This window comes from Nicotiana tabacum, chromosome 21 (genome assembly GCF_000715075.1).
Source record: "Nicotiana tabacum cultivar K326 chromosome 21, ASM71507v2, whole genome shotgun sequence".
Lineage (NCBI taxonomy): Eukaryota > Viridiplantae > Streptophyta > Magnoliopsida > Solanales > Solanaceae > Nicotiana > Nicotiana tabacum.
In genome coordinates, this window is record NC_134100.1 from 28,417,957 (window position 1) to 28,443,478 (window position 25,522).

Sequence of the window (25,522 nt, forward strand, 5' to 3'; positions counted from 1 at the left end):
TATTCAGATTTATAACGAGGGGATTGACATAATTTGAAAGACTGGAAATTATTCCCTCGTAAAAAATAAAGTAAAAAATGACTTTAACGACCGGAATAAATATTGGCCGCTATAAGCATACATATAACAATTGGATTAATTTCCTTTCGTAAAGAAGTGGTCGTTAAAGACCTTTTTTCCTATAGTGGGATTTGGTACAGGATGCCTTGGATAAGGTTAAGACCATTCAGGATAGGCTTCGTACAGCTCAGTCCAAGCAAAAGAGTTACGCCGACCGTAAGGTTCGTGATGTGGCATTCATGATCGGAGAGCGAGTGTTTCTTCCGGTATCGCCCATGTAGGGCATGATGAGATTTGAGAAAAAGGGAAAGCTAAGCTCTAGGTTCATAGGACCTTTTGAGATCCTTGATCGAGTAGGAGAGGTGGCTTACAGACTTGCATTGCAGCCAGGTTTATCAGCGGTGCATCCAGTATTTCTTGTGTCCATGCTTCAGAAGTATCATGGTGATCCATCCCACGTGTTAGACTTCAGCACTGTCCAGTTAGACAAGGATTTGACCTACGAGGAGGAGCCGATAGCCATTTTAGACCGGCAGGTTCGTCAGTTGACATCGAAGAGTTATCCTTCGGTTCGTGTTCAGTAGAGAGGTCAGCCTATTGAGGCATCTACCTAGGAGTTCGAGTCCAATATGCCGAGCCGATATCCCCATCTTTTCACCGACTCAGGTACTTTTCTATGTTCGTTCGAGGACGAACGGTTGTTTTAGAGGTGGAGAATGTGATGACCCGAAAGGTCATCTTTTGTTTTAGAATCTGTTTCTGTGTTATGAGGCCTTGAAAACCTCCTTTTGTTTCTCCTTGATTTGCGTGCACATTCTGGGCTCGATACCGAAAAGTTTTTGTTTGAAAAATTTAAAAAATAACGATTTTTGGATTAAAAAGATGATTTTAGTTGACTTCGGTCAATATTTTGGATAAACGGACTCGGACCCGTGTTCTGACGGTCTCGCAAGGTCTGTAGTATAGTATGGGACTTGGACGTATGTCCGAAATCGAATTCCATGGTCCCTAGCTCGAGAAATGAATTTTTAAAGAAAATTGTTTAACTAAAAATATAATGGTGTTTGAAAATTTAATAAGATTTGATATTGTTGGAGTCGGGCCCTTATTTTGGTTCCGAAGCCCGATACAGGTCCGTCATGGTATTTGAACCCTATCTGTGAAATTTGATGAAAAACGGAAGAGATTTGATGTAATTCGGACCCTTGGTTAAGAAAATACAAATTTTGAACTATCTTGAGAATTTCTTGGGTTTTGGTGTTGGATTCATAGTTCTAGATATTATTTTGGCGATTTGATCATTCGATCAAGTCCGTATGATATTTTTAGACTTGTATACATGTTTAGTTTGGAGCCCCGAGGGCTCGGGTGAGTTTTGGATACGCCACAGAGTGTTTTGAAACTTAAGAAAATTGCTGGTATGTTTCAAGTCTGCAGGCTTCGCATTAGCTCGAAAATGCGAGCAACGCATTTGCTAAGAAAGATCGCATTTGCGATCAGAGGGGCTGGGAGGAGACCTTCGCAATTGCGAAGCTCAGGATCGCATTTGCGATGAAAGCAGGTCCTGGACATTCTTCGCATTTGTGATGAAATTTTTGCGTTTGTGGGGTTCGCAATCGCAAATGCTATATCTACAACTGTTCAAAAATGATTTTGAACGGGATTTTCACTTCATTTCTCAAATTTTCAAACCCTAAGCTCCCATAGGAGATTTTCTAAAGAAAAGTTCTTCTCCAAATCATAGGTAAGCAACTTCTAACTTATTTCCTTTAATCTATTTCATCTTTTTACAAGATTTCTTTGGTTATGCATTGGAGTTGACTTATTTAGCATTTATTGATGTTATTGAGTTAATTATGGCTAGATACGAGTGAATTGGTGGTGGAATCGAGAGGTAAAGCGGTTTTTGAGCTTTGAAATACCCGTTGGCTTGAGGTAAGTGTTTGGTCTAACCTTGATTTGAGGGAATAGGAATCACCGACTTATTTACTTTGTGAAATTCCATGTGCGTGGCGTATAAGTGTGGTGACAAGTACCTATGCGCCAACAATTTTTCATTTTTAGCTTGTTCCCTTCCTCGTTTCCTATTACACTACTTCTTGCCTTAATTGCTACTTTCTCATCATTATTCCCATGTCTTAATTGCTACTTGCTTATAATTGTTTCCATGTCTTAAATGCTACTTGCTCATAAATGTTTCCATGTCTAATTGCTTCATATTAACTGTTGTTCTCTTTATTTGAAGTATTTAATTGTTTCATGGTTTTGTTTTACTAAACTGTTGGCTTATATTGTCTTGTTGGTGCCTTATGGTACACCTTGGTTGGTCTTACTCAGTAGTTTACACTAATGAAGATTCATAATCATAGTGATATTCTATTGTGTAGATTGTGGTACAAGTATATTGGAGGATTTGAATTAACCTGTGAAACACTTGTCTTTATTCATTTGTGATTGGTGCTGATATATATATTGGGATCGGGTTACACGCCACGACAGAAGGAATATTGTCTAGTGGGATCAGGTTGCACGCCGCAACAAGGAGTAATAAAAGTGGACAAGTGGGATCGGGTTGCGCGCCGCAATAGGAATAATAAGGGCGATATGTGTTGAGGAGTAATAAGGGTGGACAGGTGGGATCAGGTTACACACCGCAACAAAGAAGAATGAGGGTGAATATTGATATTATTATTGTTTATATGATGGGACCGGGATGCACACCGCATCAGTTTTTGTTTTAGCATTTATTTTATGTGAAGTTCATTATTGAAATGTTGGAACTCCCTAAAAATTGGTTATAGCTGAATACTAGTAGAAGGACTGGGTTCCGCATACCGTAAATGAAAAATTCCAGTTATATTTCATTTTTTACTTCTTTTCTATTTATTATAAACAGTTGTAGGTTATACATATATTTTTATGTCGCACCGTAGCCTCGTCACTACTTCGTCGAGGCTAGGCTTGGCATTTACCAGTACATGGGGTAGGTTGTACTCATACTGCACACTGCACTTCTTGTGCAAATTTTAGAGCTAGTGTCTGATCGAGAGGTTGGTTGTTGTTGCTGCATTCCGGAGACCCAAGGTAGTTAGGCGTCCGTAGGCCCTGACGTCCCCTTCTATCCTATTTCATTTCTGTTTTATCTACTTTTGAGACAGATGTAAACTTTCTTCAAACCATTATTTGTAGTACTCGTAGATCGTTCGTGAGTTGTGACACCAGTTCTGGGTGGATTTTATTTCGGCTTCTGTTATTAGCTTAAAGATAATCTCTTAAACCGTGTTATTCCGCATTCCATTAATTTACTTTTGTAAAATTTTAATTATTTAAAGATAATGGAAAAAGTAAAATATTCTATAATGTTGGCTTGCCTAGAGGGTTCAATGTTAGGTGCCATCACGGTCCTGACGGTGGGAAATTCGAATCGTGACACTTGACTTAAGTCGTAATCCTACTCCGTTAGTTTAAAAAGAGAGTGTTGTAATTGTGAATTATCAAGAAATCTATTTTGTTACGAGAATGTAATTAATTTATTTAAGAAAACCAAGATTGTGTCCCCATCAATGGAATATAATGATATCGATGCTAATATAATATTTTTCTAATGGAAGGTCCTTTGACATGCAAATGGTTCCTAAATGACTACCCAATATTTTTGAACCTGCTTATTTCTAAGTGATTCTATTAAGCAAGGTTTAAAGAGTTTTTGCTATTCAATTCTATCAAACCCTGACCCACTTTTCCAAGTAAAAATAGAGTAAAATGTCATTAGTCAATGTTTGCAACCATCAACAATAAATGAAGCATGAGAAATGAATAGGTACCAACCAACTATTATATATATATTCTCAATGGTACACACTCATTAACATTACACCCATTTAGGGTCCACAACCTTAGTATTTAAAACTAGCTACTCATATTAGAATCCAAGAACAAAGAAATAAATAAGGTCATAATTCATACAAAGATGTCAAGAATTGCTCTTCAAAAGCTTCCATAATAATGGTTTATTCAATGCTCTAAGTGTAGCTCTTTTTCCGACAAGATGTCCAACAAAAATCCTAGTTATTCTATTTATAATGGGCTAAAAGTCGGGGTCAAAAAGTGACAAAAATGACCCTGCATATTAGAATGGGTCCCAGAATGCTTTCGCGATCTGCATATCTTCATTTCCTTCGCAAAGCTGATTACCCAGTTCTCCAGTTTTCCATCGCATTTCTGTTATGTGGTCCGCATAATGATTTCACGACCGTATATTGTACCACAAAGTCATTTTTACAAAAACACTTTTTGCATTCGTGCGATCATGATGCAGTCGACACAAGAGTTATAGGATGGCTAGCTTCACTCTGCGGTTGGTCTGCGGCCCGCACATCACTTTTCCGGTCAGACCTGCCGTATTTCTGCCCTTCTATGGGTTTTTATCATCTTTTTTATGTTCTTGGCTTTTCAAATTTGGTTTTCTGTAAAACACCAAAACTACATAAGAAATGACTTATAATGCTTTAAAAGACAAGCTAAAGTCCATGTAATTAGTATCAGTGCCGCAATTCTGCAGCAAATAAAAAACCACCCTTAGGATTTGGCTTAAGTGTACTATTTGAATTATGTGAAAGACATGCACATGAGATGACGAGTGTATACACGAGTTTCATGTGTAAAAATTTATTGAAATTGATATACGGGCTTATATGTAAAAATTGACCGGTTTAGACTCTTAGGTTACTTATAAGCATTTAATTGAAGTTGTTATTAATTGTTCTATCTTTCCTTGTCATGTTAATTCTTACATGCCTTAATTAAAGTTGTTATTACATGTTCTAGTTTCCATTGTCAATATTATTCTTATAGGCATTCATTTGTAGTTGTTGTTTGTCACGACCCTAAACCCGGACCCGGTCGTGATGGCGCCTCTCGTGAAGACAAGGCCAACCGACACTTCCCATTTTCCAATTTTTTTAATAGTTAAGCATTAAGAAACGGTCGAAAACATGAATAAATAATCCAAAGTAGCATATAATATCATAGATACGCGGAAGAACAACCCAACATAGCCCTAACTGGGGTGTCACTAGTCATGAGCATCTATAAGTCATAATACAAATCTGCTAAGTCAATAAACTAGTACAAATGTCTAAAAAGAGACAGAAATGATAAATGAGGAGAAATACGGGATTGCGGACGTCAAGCAGTTACCTCGTGGACTCTGATATCGCCGGGAGCTCTCAACTCACACTAGCAGGATACGCAATGCCTGAATCTGCACATAGGGATGTAGGGAGGAAAGTGAGTACTCCAACTCAGTGAGTAACAAATGTAAATAAAGACTGAAAGCAAGAAATCACGTAAGGCACAAAGCATTCTATAAAGAAGCAGTAAAACCATTTAGTATCAGTAAATCAGTGAAAGGTAGGTAAAATCCTTTAACTCAAATGTAGTTTCATGAAAACCCTTTTTAAATAATTAAGCAGGTAATTGGCAGACAAATATGAAAAATAAACACATAAAGGCTCGCCCCTTGGGCACAATAGCAACAAATTCGCCCGTCGGGAAATATCTCAGAACAGTACCAGCCCCTTGGGCAAATCACATAGAACAATACCAGCCCCTCGGGCTCAATCTCATATCACAATGGGTACCCGCGCTCACTGGAGGTGTACAAACTCCTGGAGGGGCCCTTTACGGCCCAAGCGCAATATCAAGCCACCTCGTGGCATCATCACTAGGCCCTCGGCCTCATATTAATCAAGCCACCTCGTGGCATACATATCTCAGGCCCTCGGCCTCAAATCAATATTAGTGTTTCCTTACAACATAGACCTTCAGCCTTACTTAGTCAAAAATCCTCACAAGCCACTTAGGTTATAGTAAAACAGTGTTTCTCAGCCCAAACATCATTTAAGAATATGATTTAAGTATTAAAACGGAGTAAACATGGCTGAGTACGAAAACAATGGAAAATAACATGACTGAATTCAAGTATAAAGTCAAAATAGTGAGGAAATATCAATAAAATCCCCGAAGGGTTCAAATAGTTGGCACAAGGCCCAAATATGACATTCAACCCAAATCATGATGATAGCAAATAGATTTCAGTCAAATATGCGGTAAAATAGTCATTTGGGATGGACTAAGTCACAATCCCCAACAGTGCACGACCCCACACTCGTCATCAAGCATGTGCGTCACTTCAATATAGCACTACGATGTGCAATCCGGGGTTTCAAACCCTCAGAACATCATTTACAATCATTACTCACCTCGAACCGGTCAAATCTCTAGCTCGCAACGCCTTTGCCCCTCGAATCGGCCTCCACTGGCATTGAATCTATCAAAAATCAGAACGAACATATCAAAATAGGCTAAGGGAACGAAGCCCAAGCGAAAATAATCAAAATACTACACAAATCCCAAAATTACCAAAACCCGACCCTCGGGCCCACGTCTTGGAATTTGATAATTTTTACGTCAATAGATTCCTTATCTCTCGACGAGTTCATACATATCAAAAGTTCTCAAATCCGACCCCAAATGGTCCTTCAAATCCTCAATTAAAGGTCTAAGTTTCCAAGCCCTAGTTCTTCAATTTTGGCTTAATTTTCATGTTTTTCTAGGCGTAATTCACATAATAATCGAGTTTTAAGTCAAAAAATCTTACTTCCAAGTGATTCCTCTTGAATCCCTCTTCAATCTCCTTCAGAAAGCTCCAAGAACGACCAACTATGGAGGAAATAAACCCTACATTCACAGACAAGACGACCTTTTAAACTTTTGCCCAGGCCTAAAAATCCTACTTCGCGAACACGGTCAAAGGCTCGCGTTTGCGAAGCACAAAAATTCTGCTGACCAAAACTCTCCTTCGCGAACGCGACCCTACCATCGCGAATGCGATGCTTCAGTCTCTCAAACCTACGTGAATGCGACAATGCCTCTAAGAACGCGATGCATACTAACCCGGCCCTTCGCGAACACGAAGACCAAACTTGAAGCCTCCCATCCTGACCCTTCGCGAATGCGAGGGTCCACTCGCGAACGCGAAGACCAAAACACCTGCAACTGCTGGAACTCAAAATTTGCAACTTTCTTAACTTCAAAATGATCCGTTCAACCCCTCGAAACTTACCTGAGGCCCCCGGGACCTCAACCAAAGGCACCAATATAACCCAAAACCTTATTCAAACTTGTACCAACCTTCAAAACACCTCAAACAACATCAAAGCAACCAAAACACATCGGATTCAAGCCAAACTTTCTAAAATCTTCCAAATTCCGTGTTTGATCAAAAACCCAACCAAACCGCGTCCGAATGACCTGAAATTTTGCACACACATCCCAAATGACACAACGGAACTACTGTAACTCTTGGAATTCCATTCCGACCCTATATCACAATCTCTCCTACCAACCAGAAATCGCCAAAATATCAACTTCACCAATTCAAGCCTAAATCTACTCTGGACCTCCAAAACCCACTCCGATCGCACTCCTATGTCCCAAATTACCTCCCGAAGCTAACCGAACCACCGAAACTCACATCCGAGCCCTCTAACACATAAGTCAACATCCGGTTGACTTTTCCAACTTAAACTTCCTTAAAAGAGACTAAGTGTCTCAAACCTTACCAAAATCATCTCGGATTCGATACGACCAACCCGATACCACATAACATGGATAGCAAAGCATAAAGAAGCAGAAATAAGGAAAATGGAGGCGTAACCCATGAGACGACTGGCCAGGTCGTCACATCGCTACATGTCATTCTTCACATTGTTGAGTTATTTTCATGCGTTTAAACTTACTTGCTTTTTTATGCTATCTTTTGCATTGTTAAGCTTACATTTTACTCTTGAATTAAAAGTTTCCATTCTATGGGAAATACCTTCATTGTGGGTTATTGAAGTTATAATTGTGAAAGCTATTAACACATTGAGGTTAAAGTTGCTGACTATTGCTATATCTTTCATACATATATTTGTCATTTATATTGTTGTTATTGAAATTCTTGTACACATTGTGGTTGAGATGTGGACTATGCAGGTTGATAATATTGGTATTGTTGATTTTGCAAAAGTTGTAGCATATGAGCACTGTAGACATGTGATTTTTGACCATCCCCAAGATTTTTTATATTTTAGCATGTAAATATTTAATTTAGGCCTAATATAGCTATTTAAACTATTTTTGACTTCTTTACTTTATTTTCGTCATAAAAATGGAAAATTACAAAAAAAAAATATTTTTAGCTTACATATCTTTCATAATTTAAATAAAAAATATACAAAAATAGTACCTTTATTTTATCTTTACATAATATTGAAAATACAAAAATACATAATAGTTTCATGTTAGATTTTGCATTGTGTAGTATTTTTGTCTTATTTTAAAAGAAGTCAATTAAGGTGTTAGATCACAATTTTAAGAGTGTTAGAGCCCAATTCTTGGCCCAATTCGGATTAGTCCATTAAACCTATGGACCCTTTTAGATTCTACTTTAGAACCAAAAACAAATAAAAAGGACCCTAAGGACTTAACACAAAAAGACCTAGGGACTAATTGGAAAATACGCCTAAACCTAGCCTCTACATATAGGTAATGCCTAAAAATCTGAGGGAGGAGTGCAGCTTTACATCAGGAAGGCCCCCCCCCTCTGGATCTCGTCTCCTTCACACATCCCCCACCGACTGAGCTTCTTCTTTAGAGAAGAAGAGCCATTTCAATGTCTTCTCCTTAACCAACCCAACAACCCCTGCTCTCTTCTTCCATCCTCACACCTTCCTGCTCTCACTCCTTCACTCACGTTTTTAGCACACACACACTCCTAAAACAATACAAGCACTCAAAATTGCTAGATTTCGAAAATCTGGAAAAATAAAATCCAAAGAGCTTCAAACAAAAGTTGAAAACTAAAATTAAAAGGACTGCTTTCAATTTCTTCCGGTTTTGGAGTCGATTTCCGGGTCTGTTGAAGGAACTTTGTTGGTGTTTGTTCGCTGCCGGGAGCTCGAAATTCATCTTCTATTTTAGACCCTTGCTTGTTGTAATCAGTTTATTTTCAGCTATTTAGGTATGTATACATCTACCAAATCCTCTTTTGAATGTGAATGAGTATTGGGATTTTTGACTCAATGAATATGTTCGATTTTTCTCTGTCCTTTTTGTTCGATGACCAGATCTGTCTTGCTTCTATCTGTCGACAATTGATTAATATTGCTAAACTAAAATTAGTAATGATATGCTTCCCCTTAGATGCCATACCTTTTACTTCTAGAAAAATGAAACATTTTCTGCTAAGATGGATTTGAGGAGATTCCAGTACTTTAATAGTGTGTCATACGTGTGAGTTCTAGACCATGGGATTACATATTTGGTCTTACAAACATTTGTTTGATCTGAAGAGTCGTCATGGAGCCTTGAACACAGTATGGATATACCAAAGTGTATAGATCATAGATGTGTGAATATATGCAATTTGTTTGTAAATGTTTTCTTTAGAAACTTAATCAGATATTGGCTTCTTTAGAATTCTGTGTTGACTCTCTAAAATATGAAGCAGTGGACTATACAAATTAGGAGTCTATTAATCTTGATGCAGTTAGTTGTCCAACAATACCATAGAAGTCACTATATTTCTCTTTCTAACACTAATGTCTAAGTGTACGGTGATTTAAAATTTGTTTATTTTACAAATAGTTAAGGATGATCTAAGATATTGGAAAGTCAGTGAACTTATTAATTTTTTGTGTTATGCATACCTAGCATTCAGTGCTCTTGGGGAACCTTATAATTGCAGATGCCTCTAGGTAAGCTTTTACTCAAATTATCGTGATTACGTACACGTTCGCGTGACATAATTATAATCCTAAAAACAAACTTAGAGCATCCGTTCGCGCAACTTAGATCAAGCTTTCTTAGCAATAAAATTGTTTCTACTTGGCCGTTAATTAAATTTAGTTCATATAGTCTGAGGTGTGCCATCCAAATTTTAATTATACAAGGCCCTCGTATTAATTTCATAACCTAGTTATAAAAAATGAATTTCGTAGTTTGCTTTAGGCGCATAATTTAAAATTACCTTCCTAAACTCGGGTGTGCATTTCATGTGACCCAAATCCAAATCTTAACAACGTTATATAAAATGTGTCTCGGACTGCGGGTGCATTTCATGTGGCGTGGTTCAAAGACGTATTTTAGATGACGTTGAAATCTTCCTTAAAATATTTAAAAGCGGTTTAAAGCTAAAATGCACATAGGTTCAAAATGTTTTTAAATTAGATAATTAGGCCAATAATAATAGTTGAGCGGTCGTGCTAGAACCACGGAACTCGGGAATGCCTAACACCTTCTCCCGGGTTAACAAAATTTCTTATGCAGATTTTTGGTTCGCGGACTGTAATACAGAGTCAATCTTTTCCTCGATTCGTGATTTGAACCGGTGACTTGGGACACCATAAAATTATCCCAAGTGGCGACTCTGATTTTTAATAAAAAAAAAATCCCGATTCGATTATCACCTAAATTGGAAAAACTCCCTTATACCTCTTCCGGGGATGTAGGTAAAAAGGAGGTGTGACAGCTCTGGCGACTCTGCTGGGAATCGAACCCAGAATCTCTGGTTCAGGGTTCAGAATTCGAGCTTAGATGAATTATTATAGTTAGCTTTATTAGTTATCTGATTTTGTTACATGTTTGGGCCTAATGTGCTAAGTGTTGCTTTTACCGCTTTGATATTCTGTGAAATGTATATAAATTGCTACGAAATTCTTCTTCTCTCTGATTCTTCTAAATCATGGAGGAGTGTGCACTTTGTGTGACTTCTCTTCTGTTAGAGTCATATCCCAAATTTTAGAACGAGGTTCGGACAAGTTGCAAAGCCGGTGAAGCTTCTGTATTCCCGGTACGTTGCCCCCCTCGGCCCGAGTTGTCCGCTCGGCTAAGCCAAGTCTAGAACAATAAACCCAAGTTTTAAATCTAGTATAACAAGACCTCATATCGGATCCCTAGTAGGAACATTTGTTTGCATCACGTGCATTTGACTTTCGAGACTCAACACAGGGGTTGGGTCTGTCTAGGACAGGTGTACCAAAAATGAAAAGACCATCCTGATGCATCTTACTTGCTACTTGTGCATTTATTTGATTTGGATTTGCGTGCTGACCAGCTTTTGAATAATGGGAGAAAAGTTGAAAAAAAGAGAATAGCAATGTGAGGGTTAAATGAGTTAAATTGCCTGTTTTGGAAAATCCAATGTCCAAATGGTACTGAAACTCTGCCGAATTTTTTGAGAAAAATGAAAAAAAAAAACAGTTTTGTTTTGAAAAATAATTGGTTTTATTTTATTTGCCCGAACTACGCCAGTTTGATTCTCACAGGGTGTGAGATACGTAGGCAACCCACATCGGGTCCAACTTTCTTTTTGCAAAAATAGCCCAAAAAGAACATTTTAATTTTATTACAAATAAGTAAGGTGATGCCATTATTGTCTAAAATAGCCGAATATCCCCAAAAGGGCGCCGGAAGGCCGTTTTTGCAAGAATATCCACCTTTGGTCATTTTTCAAGGTTTTTCCCGGTTAGCAAACACAACCTTAAAATCTTCATTTTCGGAGTGCTGAAAGTTCATATTGGAAAAGCCGGATATTTTTGTGAAAATTTTGAAAAAAAATGGTCATTTTTCTTGAGTTAAAATGATTCATAATTTTCTTTTAATTAAAATCACCTTAATAAATGTGCAGGATGAGCACAATTCAATTAAACCTTTCTCAGTCCGTGAAGAGATCCCGTTGGAGTTACATATGTGGTGGCATGATTTGGGGACAATAGCAGAAAAGTTGTGACAAAAGCGTTGGGTGGTCCTGTCGGGCTCTTGAAGGTTAAGCTGAAAAAGGACATAATTGAGTCTTTGATACCATTTTGGGACCCAGTACATAATGTATACCACTTTGTTGATTTCGAGTTAACTCCTACACTGGAAGAGATAGCAGGCTACGCCGGTTTCGAGGGGAATCTAGAAATCAATACCCGGTAGCACCAAGAACAGTAACCCCTCACAAATATTTGGACTTGTTAAGCATCAGTCGGGACATCCGAGATGGAAATTTGGCCAAAGGATTCTGTACCTTCTACTGTTTGTACCGACGTTACGGGAATCCCCGTGGCTTCGAGACGCCAAATACCAGTCTTACTCACGCGGGAAACCAAGACAAATGGGAAGCTCAGAGAGGATTAGTTTTTGTAATGGCATTCCTGGGTACTTTGATTTTCCCCAAAAAAGATGGGAACATAGAGCTAGGACTCGTGGGGGTAGCCGACTTTATGATGAAAAAGGCAAATGGGACCATAGTGCCGATGATTTTGGCAGAAATTTACCGAGCTCCAAACCTTTGTCGAGAAGGGGGAAAGTTCTTTGAAGGGTGCAATATGCTGTTACAATTCATGAGAAAGATGAGTTCCCGGATGGTACGAAAGCATGGAATGCTCATTTGAGATCTTTGATTGTAAATAAGGTCGAATGGACATTCGGGTGGCTCTCTGTCAGTGAAGTAATTTATATGTCGGTTGAGGTATGTTTTCTGTTGTTGATGGGCCTTCGGAGTATCCAGCCTTATGCTCTGTTCCGAGTTCTATGTCAGTTAAGCCTATACCAGACCATCCCACATAATAACGATTTAAGTCGGCAGGTTATTGAGTTGGAACCAAAAGCCGCTTTTCCAAAAGAAAAAGTGCGTCGGATTTGGCATCAGTGCAGATTCTTAGATCCTAGAACTCAAGTACGAGATCTATCCAAAGGCGAGGTGGAGCCTAGTTACACTGCTTGGTATGGTAAAAGATCCCGAGTTCATCTTGAGCCCGAAAGGCCCGCAAAGAAACCCCATGTCCAACAATTTACCGATGGAACACAGGTGCAATGGGACTGGTTGACCAAAGAAAATGAGTACTAAGCCGCCATAAGTAGGCTGGAAAAGCAAGTCAAGGACCTTCAGTTTGAGAATGGGTTGCAAGACGCCGCAGATGAAGGCGAGAAGAAGAAGTTAACGCATGAAAATGAAGCCCTCAAAGCTCAAATCCGGAAGTTGAAAATAGCTGCTAGAAACCCGGAAAGAAGCCGAGCGGATGAAAGGCTTATAAGCAGTCTGAAAAAGAAAGCCCCTAAGTGTCAATATGACCTAGAAAAGTCTAAGTCCAGTCTGGCAAAAGTCCGTGCTCAATTGGCAGAAAATGCAAAAGGGCGGGCATAGTTTGTGCGAAAAATGAAAAGAAAGTATGAAGGGACAATCACCAGCCTGAAGAGAAAAATGACTACCTTCGAGAATGAGGTAGCCAAGTAGGCCAAGGACTTTAAAGCTGATAGGGAACACTATTATGTTTGATGGCTCGGATGGAGGAAGAAATGTAACAGTTGCAAAATCAACATCTCCATAACACTCAGGTGTTAGAAGCCCGGAATCAACAGGTCGGCCGTCTGCTTCAAGAAAAGGGTAGAATCCGAGAGAGGATCAGAACCATTGTCGACTACATTGTTGTGAAATGCCAAGCATGTGAGGATATGACTCGCACCACCTTCTTCGCGGCAGTGATGATATTTGTCCGGTAGATAATGAGTGACTTCGAGAGGCTTCAAAGGGATATTGCATATAGGCCCGTGGCGAGACCGAATGATGTCCCGCGAGCCCCAGAAGCATTTGAGGCATTAATGTATTCATGATTTTCATTGGACTCTATTAGTCTGTTTGCGAGTCTATATTTTCTTTTATTGGAGTCTGTTAGTTGGTTTTCGAGTCTATTGTTTTCACCTTTTTGTCAGAGTCTTTGGTCTTGTTCTGAGTCAGAGTCTGTTAATTTCCCTTTTTGAGTCTGTCAATTTTATAATTTGGTAGAATGAGTGGTTGTAATCAAAACTGTTTTATTTTATGGAAAAATTTGAAATCCCAAAAATATTTTGTTATTTATTTTCTGCACTTATCTCTAAGAACTACGCTCGGTCTGATTCATGCGGGGTCATGATACGTAGGCAGTCTCCATAAGATTCGACCATAACCAAAAAAAAAGAAAAAAAAAGAGAGGAAAAACAAGAAAAGAAAAGAGAGAAAAATAAGAAACCATGGGGAGGAAACAATGGCAAAACAAGAGAGAGAAATGAGAGGATAAAAACAAAAAGAAATCAAGCATAGAAAGGCATGAGTGAAAAGAAAGGAGAAGAAGTTGCAAATGGAAATAAGGAAAAGTCGGGATGACGCAAGCAACCGATCAAATGCATAATAGAAACGGTTAACTGCTTAGGTGCATTCATTCCTTAAATGTGCGGTTGCCTAATCTGTTAAGCTCGAATCACTAACAAGTTTGTTGTTGACAATTCAGCACAGAAGGTTGGTTGGTTTGTGGGTCTTGAAGTAGTAACTCATCTCTACAACATAAAGTCATAAGGCAATGGCAGACAATAATAGAATTGGGTTGGTTGATACCGGTGCCCAAAAGCAGTTGGTTGAACAAGACAATGGGTTGGTTGAAGAGGTAAAGATGTTAAGACAACACATGGTGGACATGTATCAGGCTTGGATGACTGGGAAGGCACCACCCCCGCCACCACCTAGTTTCCTAAATGCTACCCTTACCCAAACACCGGTCACAATGACAGATGATTCCCCATACTCTCCAGATCCACCCGCTTATCATGGCTTTCCCAACCACCCTAGTAGCTCCATCACTCATCTTCAAATTACCTTTCCCAAAAATTGCCCTCCTGTCTTATCCACCATCCCCAATAATGAACACTCACTCAAAGCTCACGATGCCCAATATTACCCCTCAAAGGTTGCCCACAAGGTTCCCAACTCATACAAGCAGGGCCCGCGGGATGAGCCTCATGTTGAAAATGAAAAGTTCACAGGAAGAAAAGGGCGAGATGGGATACCCATGAGGCTGAAAGTCATAGAACAGTCCTTAAAGAACAAGCAAGGAATGGGAGATCAGGGTAGCATGGCTTACAAAGAATTGTCTGGGTCCCCTGACGTTCGTCTGCCTGCGGGGTTTAAAGTGCCAAAGTTTAACTTGTATGATGGGTGTGGAGATACGGTAGCCCATTTGAGGGATTATTGCAGTGAAATGAGAAGTGTTGGCAAGAAAGATGATTTGTTGATAATTGCAATATGCTGTTACAATTATGTAACAGAGATCATGTTTTCATGAGACACCTAGATGGTGCACTCTAAAATAATGTAGCCAGGTATGAGTACTACAAGACAGGCACTATAAGCCTTGAAGAGATAAATATTACCTTAGTGTGGCTCGCATCACTAGTAAAGCGAGAACGTTAAGCAAGTTGAAGAGCCACTAGATGGAGCAAAGGAAAGCTAAAACCGAAAGAATGTCATATTGAAGTTTTCACAAGAAAAGGGATATGCAGAAATATTAGCAGAGTAATAAGAAGAGAGTTAATGAAGCATTTTGAGTAAGATATGATACACAGATCATAATGGTAGGTCAAAAAAGAAATGATGACAATGTTACAGAACCTATAGTCAAATGAAGAAAGAGACGAAAGGTGATGGGTCTTATGATAACGAAAGAGTATAGGCCATAAGGTTATATCCTCATTTTGAGAAATAAGTCCGTGACTCCAACGCGACTACAAGAGGGGAGAGTTAATCCCCAGAGTAACAGAAATCAGTATGGACTGGTAAACATGATCAATAGTTTCAGTTTTACGGTTACTACAACAGTTACATCTGGAAACAGTTTGTTTACCAAAGTTGATTAACACATCATCCAATGGTAGTTTTCTATACCATAATCTCCAAGTAAGAAATGAGATATTAAATGGGATGGAAGAATGTCATACCTTGCTTAATAACTGCTCCTTACATTTGCTACTTCTGATAATTTCCATAGCAGACTTGTTGGAGTAAGTTCCATATTGCGTAATGTTCCAGTAAATTTTATGTGGTGATGTGCTCCACCCTATCTCAATCTCCTTTATGTGCTAGAACCATAGAGCTTGTAAGGATGTTATGGAGTTTATTGATATTCCATTCCCCGTTCTGAATAAAGTCTTTGACAAGGATCTTTGGACTTTTATATGTACCTGGGGCCAGATTTGCAAGAGGACCTTTAGAAGACCAATTGTCCCACTAGGAACTACAATTCCCTAAGTTTATTTGCCACACCATATAAAATTTTGCGTTCTTTTTTACCTTAGTCAGATGTTTCCAAGAGTGAGAGTTACCACATGCCCATTGTTTAGTTGCTGGATGTGCTCTAATACAGTACTTATTCTTCAGAAAGTTAGCCCACAGAGATGGTGTAGTTCTAAACCTCTACCATCTTTTTGTGGCTAGAGCGTCACTAATGTCTTCCATTCTCCTAATTCCTATGCCTCCTTCTTCAGTAGGAAAATATAAATTCTTCCAAGATATCCAATGATATTTCTTATGATCACTATCTGTTCCCCGGAAGAAATTGGAAAACTATTTTTTCAATGAGACGAAAGGTTGATTTAGGAGGGCACATAGCAGAAAAGGGTATAAATAGGAAGTGATTGCAAAACATTGTTAATAAGAACCAATTTTCCTCCATGGGAAAGTATTTTTCCATGCTAACCATTAGGTCTTTTTATTACTTTGTGAACCATGTCATCAAAATAAGCAACTTTCTTTCTGCCCACATAAAGAGGGCAACCGAGATAGTTAAATGGGAATTCTTTGTTCATGAAACCTATATAATCCCTCATCCTATTCATTCTGAGAGCACATGTGTTAGGAGCAGTCACAAATAAATTTTATCTCTATTGAACAGTTGGCCAGAGCTTCTTTCATAATCATCAATCACTTTCATAATTATCTTAATAATAGTGTTATTATGTAATGATCTGGCCAGTCATTTCGAGAGTTACATCCCCATTCCCCATTTTATGCTTCTTTTGTGTTCTTAAACTATATTATGATCCACTGAGTTAGTTGGTTCGGGTTCGGAGTGAATTGAGACACATCGTCTCTTAATTAAAAGTTTAAGGTGAAAAAGTTGACCGAAAGTTGGCTTATGTGTAAATGACCTCAGATTTGAATTTTTATGGTTCTGTTAGCTTCGTTGGGAGGTTTTGGACTTAAGAGCGTGTCTGAAATGTGATTTGGAGGCCCGTGGTAGAATTAGACTTGAATTGACGAAAGTTAGAATTTTGGCGATTTTGGCCGACACTGGAAATTTTGAAATCAGGGTTGGAATGGAATTCCGGAAGTTGGAGTAGGGGTCTTCCTAGAGTGGGAGGCAGATCATGTGGCAGTCAGGCCCATTTTTATGAACTCCCTGCCGGACCAGATGCCATTGCTTCAGAACTCCCTAGTTTCATCTATTCATATGTGTCATCATATTTTGCTCATTATCTGAACATGCCCCGTAAGTCTCTAGTTTCATCTGTTCGTGTATCTACGCTGGTGGACGATACTATTATTGTGGACCGTGTATATCGGTCGTGTATAGTGACTATTGGGTCATTAAAGACTAGAGTTGATCCGTTGATGCTTAGTATGGTTGACTTTGATGTCATATTGGGCATGGATTGGTTGTATCCATGTCATGCTATTCTGGACTGTCACACTAAGATGGTGACGTTGGATATGACGGGGTTGCCACGGATTGAGTGGCGAAGTTCTTTGGATTATTTCCCAGTAGAGTAATTTTGTTCTTAAAAGCCCAGCGGATGGTTAGGAAGGGTTGTCTTTCTTATTTGGCCTTTATAAGGAATGTCAGCGTAGAGACTCCTACTATTGATTCAGTTTGGGTGGTACACGATTTTCCAGACGTGCTTCTTGTAGACCTGTCGGGCATGCCACCGGATAGGGATATTGACTTCGGTATTGATTTGGTGCTGGGCACTCAGCCCATTTCTATTCCATCGTATCGTATGGCACCATCAGAGTTAAAGGAATTGAAGGAGTAGCTTCAGGAACTCCTTGATAAGGAGTTTATTCGGCCTAGTGTGTCACCTTGGGGTGCACCAGTTCTATTTATGAAGAAGAATGATGGCACCAAGAGAATGTGCATTAATTACAGGTAGTTGAACAAATTCACAATCAAGAACAAGTATCCTTTGCCTCGTGTTGATCATTTATTCGACCAGCTTCAGAGGGAAAGGGTGTTCTCCAAGATCGACTTGAGGTTAGGGTATCACCAGTTGAAGATTTGGGACTCAGACATTCTTAAGAGAGCTTTTAGGACCCGATGGTCATTATAAGTTCCTTGTGATGTGATTTGGGCTGACCAATGCCCCAACAGTGTTTATGTATTTGATGAACAACGTGTTTCAGCCTTATCTCAACTCGTTCGTTGTTGTATTTACTGATGATATCCTAGTGTACTCTCATAGCCAGGAGGAGCACGCTAATCATTTGAGGATTGTATTGCAGTGGTTGAGGGAGGAGAAACTTTATGCCAAGTTCTCCAAGTGTGAGTTTTGGCTTAGTTTAGTAGCGTTCTTGGGGCACGTGGTGTCCAGCGAGAGTATCCAGGTTGATCAAAAGAAGATAGAGGCGGTTCAGAGTTGGTCTAGATCGTCCTCAGCCATAGAGATTCAAAGATTTCTTGGTCTGGCTGGTTGCTACAATCAGTTAGTTTAGGGTTTCTCGTCTATTACATCGCCTTTGACCAAATTGACCCAAAAGGGTGCTCTTTTCAAGTGATGAGTGTGAGGCGAGCTTTCAGAAACTCAAGACTGCCTTGACCACAGCTCCAGTGTTAATTCTGCCATCAACTTCTGGTTCTTATACCATGTATTGTGATGTTTCTCGGATCGGCATTGGGTGTGTTTTGATGCAAGAGGGTAGAGTGATTGCTTATGCTTCACGTTAGTTGAAGCCCCATGAGAAGAACAACCCTGTTCATGATTTGGAGTTGGCTGTCATTGTTCACACGTTGAAGATTTGGAGGCACTATCTCTATGGTGTATCTTGTGAGGTGTTTACTGATCATCGTAGCCTCCAGCACTTGTTCAAGCAGAAGAATCTCAATTTGAGGCAGCGAAGATGGTTGGAGCTGCTAAAGGACTATGATATTACCATTTTGTACCATCTGGGAAAGGCCAATGTGGTGGCTGATGCCTTGAGTAGAAAGGCAGTGAGTATGGGTAGTCATGCATTCCTTCATGCTGGTGAGAGACCTCTTTCAGTTGATGTTCAGGCCTTGTCCAATCGGTTCGTGAGATTGGATATTTCGGAGTCCAGTCGGATCCTAGGTTATATGGTTTCTCGGTCGTCCTTATTCAATCGCATTAGAGAACGCCAATATGATGATCCTCATTTGCTTGTCCTCAAGGACAAGGTTCAGCACGGTGATGCCAGAGATATGACTATTGGTGATGATGATGAGTGGTGATTTTACCACTCATTCTAGTCTCTTTTCTTTAGTTTTTATGTACTTTAATTATAATATGAGGGCGTTTATGGTGTGTATTGTTAGATTTTCAGGTAAATGATGCCATGAAGAGAGTTGCATTCAATTTAAGTGGAATTGATCAAAAAGGGTTGAAACAACGCGAAACTCTTCAGTGATTCCGCATCTGCGGAAGACTGGTCGCAGAAGTTACCTCGCATCTGCGGAAGACTGGTCACAAAAGCTACCTCGCATCTGCGAGGAAATGGTCCGCATCTGCGGATTTGAGCTACCTTGCCTGGGATCACATCTTCGACACAAGAACCGCTTCTGCGGTTACGCATCTGCGCTTGAGAGTCAGCATCTGTGGAGCCAAAGTTTCCCTTCAATTTTCACATCTGCGATAGGCGATCCACTTCTTCAAAGACGCACCTACGAGAATTCTTCCGCAAGTGCGGTCAACGGACTTCAGACTGGGCAGGAATGACATTTCATATTTTCTCAACTCCAAACCCTCAAATATATGACCTAGCCTATGGGAAACATATTTTTGGCTTAATTTTCAGTCCTAAGACTAGAGAGAACAAGTTTGGAAGCTAGGGTTCTTGCACACACACTTGGGTCTTGAAGATTTGAAGTTTTCGGTTGAGAATTTCTTACTCATTTATGTTCATTTCTTCCTTTCCTTGCTTTGTATTGTATATCTATGTGTGTAGTATTTATTCCAACACTTGAGTCTTGTTTATGAAAATATTCATGTTTAAAGTGTGGATTAAAAATCTTGGCAGCTTATGCATTGAATGATTTTTTATCTTTTATGAAGTGAGTTATTGTTTCTTTAATTATTCTTGTTCTTTAATGTTTCTAAAGGGATTAGCTAACCCTAGGACTCACCCATTAACTTCGAATTAATTTTGGAAAAGATTATTCGGGGTTGGAAAAAATTAATTAACGAGAACTTGAGGCCTTAACCCTCATTTTATAGATTCTACCTAGGGATAGGATTGAACTACTTGTAGCCAAAATCAGGTGTGCTTAATCTCTTAATTGTTTTAGGGATAATTCAATTAGGAAGTCTTATTAGTCTTCGGAAGAAGCTAATATAGAATTATTACCCGAGGCTAATTAACATAAACTTGCTCATATTTGTAAAATCGTAAAATACATTAGATCGTTATTTGAGTGTAATTCCTCATGCATCCATACTTTTAGCCATTGATCATTTTAATTGCTTTCTAGGTTAGTTTATATTTTCGCAATTAGATATAAATATTTTCTCAAAATAATTCTAAGTGTTTGGCACTGCATAACAAGTGATAACTCTCTTACATTCCTAATCGCCTACATATTGTCCTTTGTGGGATTCGACCCCAACTCATATATGGGTAAATTATTTTGCATGTGACCGTATTCATTTACTTTTTAGTAGTTGATTTGGATGTCATCAGATGACTGGGTATTGAGAATGCAGGGCCAGATATGCGTCCCAAATGTGGATGGGCTACGAGAGTTGATTCTGGAGGAAGCCCATAGTTTTCGATATTCCATTTATCCGAGTGCCGCGAAGATGTATCAAGATTTGAGATAGCACTATTTGTGGAAGAGAATGAAGAAAGATATAGTTGGGTTTGTAGCTCGGTGTCTCAACTGTCAGCAGGTGAAATATGAGCATCAGAGATCGGGTGGCTTGCTTCAGAAGAAAGAGATTCCAGAGTGGAAGTGGGAACGGATTACCTTGGATTTCGTAGTTGGGCTCCTACGAACTTTGAGGAAGTTCGATGCTATTTGGGTGATTGTGGATCGGCTGACCAAGTCCGTGCACTTTATTCCTGTTAGCACTACCTATTCTTCAGAGCTGTTGGTTGAGATTTACATCAGAGAGATTGTTTGCCTTCATGAGTGCCATTTTCCATCATTTCAGATAGAGGCACGTAGTTTACATCACAATTTTGGAGGGCCGTGCAGCGAGAGTTGGGCACTCAAGTTGAGTTGAGCACAATATTTCACCCTCAGACGGACGGACAGTCCGAGCACACTATTCAGATATTGCAGGACATGCTACACACTTGTGTCATTGATTTTGGGGTTTCATGGGACTAGTTTCTGCCACGCGTGGAGTTTTCTTACAACAACAATTATCAGTCGAGTATTCAGATGGCCTCATATGAATCTTTATATAGGAGGCAGTGTAGATATCCAGTGGGTTAGTTTGAGCCGGGTGAGGCTAGGCTTTTGGGTACAGACTTGGTTCAGGATGCATTGGACAAGGTGAAATTGATTCAGGAGCGGCTTCGCACAGTGTAATCGAGACAAAAGAGTTATGCTGACAGAAAGGTCCGTGATGTGTCTTACATGGTTGGGGATAAGGTCATGCTGAAGGTTTCACCCATGAAAGGTGTTATGAGATTTGGAAAGAAGGGCAAGTTGAACCCTCGGTTCATTGGGTCGTTTGAGGTGCTTCGAAGGATCGGAGATGTGGCTTATGAACTTGCTTTACCACCTAGCTTATCGGGTGTGCATCTAGTATTTCATGTTTCTATGCTTAGGAAGTATATCGACGATCCATATCATGTTTTGGATTTCAGCACGGTTTAGTTGGATGGTAATTTGACTTATGATGTGGAGCCGATGGCTATTTTGGGGCGTCAGGTTCGGAAGTTGAGGTCAAAGGATATAGCTTCAGTGAAGGTGCAGTGGAGAGGTCAGCCCGTGGAGGAGGCCACTTGGGAGACAGAGCAGGATATGTGGAGCAGATATTCACACCTATTAGAGGCTCCAAGTATGTTTCTAGACCCGTTCGAGGACGAACATTTGTTAAATAAGGGGAGGATGTAACGACCCGGCCGGTCATTTCGAGAGTTATAGCCTCGTTCCCCCATTTCCTACTTCTTTTGTGTTATTCGACTATATTATGATCTATTGGGTTAGTTGGTTTGGGTTCGGAGTGGTTTCAAAGTGAATTGAGACACATAGTCTTATAATTGGAAGCTTAAGTTGAAAAAGTTGACCAGAAGTTGACTTATGTGTAAAAGACCTCGGATTTGAATTTTTATAGTTCTGTTAGCTTCGTTTGTTAGTTTTGGACTTAGGAGCGCGTCCGAAATATGTTTTGGAGGCTCGTGGTAGAATTAGGCTTGAATTGACAAAAGTTAGAATTTTGGTGATTTTGGCCGGCAGTGAAAATTTTGATATCGGGGTCGGAATGGAATTCTGGAAGTTGGAATAGGTTTGCGGTGTCATTTCTGACTTGTTTGCAAAATTTGAAGTCATTCGGACATGGTTTGATAGGTTTAAACGCCGTTTGCAGAATTCGAAGTTTAGAAGTTCTTAGGCTTGAATCCGAGTGTTATTGGGTAATTCGAAGGTTTGACTAAGTTCTTATTGGGTTATATGGTCTGTTGGTATGTTTGATTATGGTCCCGAGGGGCTCGGGGTGATTTCGGATAGTTATCAGAATGTTTGGAGTTGGAAAATGCAGCTAAAGCTGTTGCTACTGGTGTTTCCGCACCTGCGGAGCGGGAACCGCAAGTGCGAGGTCGTAGGAGCGAAGGAAGAGCTGCATATGCGGCTAAGGGAAGGCCTGGGCTCACACCGCAGGTGCGATGGAAATCCTGCATCTGCGGTGGTCGCAAAAGCGGATTGATAGGCGCAGATGCGCAGTTGGATCGCAGGTGCGACTAGGTTCCCGCATTTGCGGTGGACGCAGATGCGGTCAGGTAATCGCAAGAGCGGGATAATTCTTTTAATGAATTTTCGCAAAAGCGGAGCCCTTTTCGCATATGCGGTTCCGCAGGTGCGATTTTGCTAGGCAGAAAACCCCAGCTTGATGTTTTGTCCTCCATTTCAATTTTGGACTTGAGGAACTCGGGAGAGAGGCGATTTCTCGAAAGTTTTCAAGGAGCAACGTTGGGGTAAGTGATTCTATCCCATAATGGTATAAATTTCGTGAATCTATGGCTTTATTCATCATCTAATTAGGGATTTGAACTAGAAATTTGGGAATTTAGGGCTTGAGAATTGGAGAGTGGATTTTGGGGATTTGAGTGACCAAATGAGGTCGGATTTTGATAAATCTGGTATAGGTAGACTCGTGAGTGAATGGGCTTTCTAGTTTTGTGAATTTTGTCGGATTCCGAGCATGGCCCCAGGGGCTGGGTTTGAGTTGATATCGGATTTTTAATTAAAATTTGGTATTTCTCTTGTGGAATTGGTTCTTTTAGCCTATATTGATTGTATTGTATTGCTTGTGGCTAGATTCTGGACGTTTGGAGGTTGATTTGAGAGACAAAGGTGTCGTAGAGTAGGCTATTTGGCTAGGTTTGAGGTAAGTAACGCTTCCAAATTTCGTTCTGCAGGTTCGAAACCCTGAGCTATGAGTTATGTGATTAGTATTTAGGTGACGCACATGCCAAGTGACGGGCGTGCGGGCGTGCACCGTGAGAATTGTGACCTAGTTGACTCCATGGCACTGTATAGTGGTTCTACCTTATTGTTATTCCATGTTTCCATCGTGTGATAACGTAGTTGAGCTGTAAATTATACTAGATATCATGTTTTAGGCGTTGTGCCAGTATTGTTCGGACCCTTAGCAATCGTTTCTTGGTGTCATCTCACTAGTTTTCATTTAATACTCCATACTCAGTCATGATCATGCATTTTTATATCATATCTCAGTCTCAGTTATTTATTGATTCATCATATCATTATTCTGGGTTGTTTTCTTGACATTGTGAGCATGTGGTGAGACTGGAGAGGTTGATGACTGAGTAAGACCGAGAGCCTGGTTATGAGTGACAATTATGGGATCAGGCTGCGCGTTGCAACGGATATATTGATGATTATAATAGCGCTTGGGCTGCAGGAGCCCCTCCTGAGTCTGTATCACACCCCTAGTGAGTGCAGTTGATATTATTGAGGGATGGATCTTCCCAGGACATGGATCTTGTCTGAAGCATTGATACCTGGAGATGGATCTGCTCCACAGGGCTGGATTGGCCTTCCTCGGTACTAAGTAAATGTTGTCAGTGATGTGTATATATTTTGGGATGGATCTTCCCTGGGTCGTATGAGCCATATACAACACCGAGTTGTTGAGTATTTGAGAGTGTGAGTACATAGGGATGTTAGCATGGAGAATTCAATACAGTATGTGCATTGGCAAGTAGAGGTAGCAGAGATATATTCTTTACACTGTTCATATCTGTTCTACTTTACTGTTTTGAACTGCCTATTAAATTGAAAGCATGCCTACGTTTTTGCACATTCATATCTGTTTTTATCTGTATCGGTTGAGGTCTTCACTACCTTGCAGTCCAAAGTTTGGACTTGTTACTTACTGAGTTGGTGTACTCACGTTACTTCCTGCATCTCATGTGCAGATCCAGGCAATACGGGTCGAGCGGCAGTTGCTGATCTAGGTTCCAGAGTTTGGAGATTATCGAGGTAGCTGCATGACATTTGCAGGCCTTAACCCTCCTTTTTTATCTCTGCCGTACTTTCAGTTTATATCTTCAGATACTGTAGTGGACTGTATTTATTTATCTAGACACTCATGTACACCCTGATTTTTGGGCTTGATTGTATCACTTTGAGATTTTTCTGATGCTTCAAACAGTTTTGTTTTATGTAAAATGCTTCTGTTAATGTTTCCAAACTTATTGATGTTGTGTTGAGTTTTGTTGAGTGAGGCTGACCTAGTTCCACAAAGGCGCCATCATGACTGTTGAGTTTGGATCGTGACATATTACCACTAGTGAAGATAATAATATCTAGGCATGATGGTTAATAATAGGCCCCTTACGAGGCACATAGAATGGAGCGAAATTGTCATTTTGATTAAGATTATTTAGAGATCTTGAGAGGACATGTACAACAAAAATAAATGGAGAGTGAGATAGGGGATCCCCTTGTTTTAAGCCATGTGTGGAGGTAAAGAAACCAACTCTTGAACCATTCATGATAATTGAATACCACACTCCAGAAATAAGATTATGAATTAAATCAATCCAAGATTCTGAGAAACCATATCTCCTAAGAACCGACGTGACTGTGTTGATTATGCTCATATATAAATTTTAACTTCCGGCATTAGAAAGATAATGTTG

General features: G+C 39.8%; 1 long non-coding RNA gene across 2 annotated transcripts; it reads left to right on the forward strand.

Annotated features, from left to right (window-relative positions):
• Positions 1–8,670: 8,670 nt before the first annotated feature.
• LOC107829404 (uncharacterized) lies at positions 8,671–25,049 on the forward strand. 2 transcript variants are annotated; one of them, XR_012704347.1, is made up of 2 exons: positions 8,671–9,127; positions 11,795–13,994. It is a non-coding gene; the product is annotated as an uncharacterized LOC107829404 (long non-coding RNA). The 2 variants fall into 2 exon arrangements; XR_001657917.2 differs by lacking the exon at positions 11,795–13,994 and adding an exon at positions 24,797–25,049 and having other exon boundaries at positions 8,678–9,127.
• The last annotated feature ends 473 nt before the right edge of the window (positions 25,050–25,522 follow it).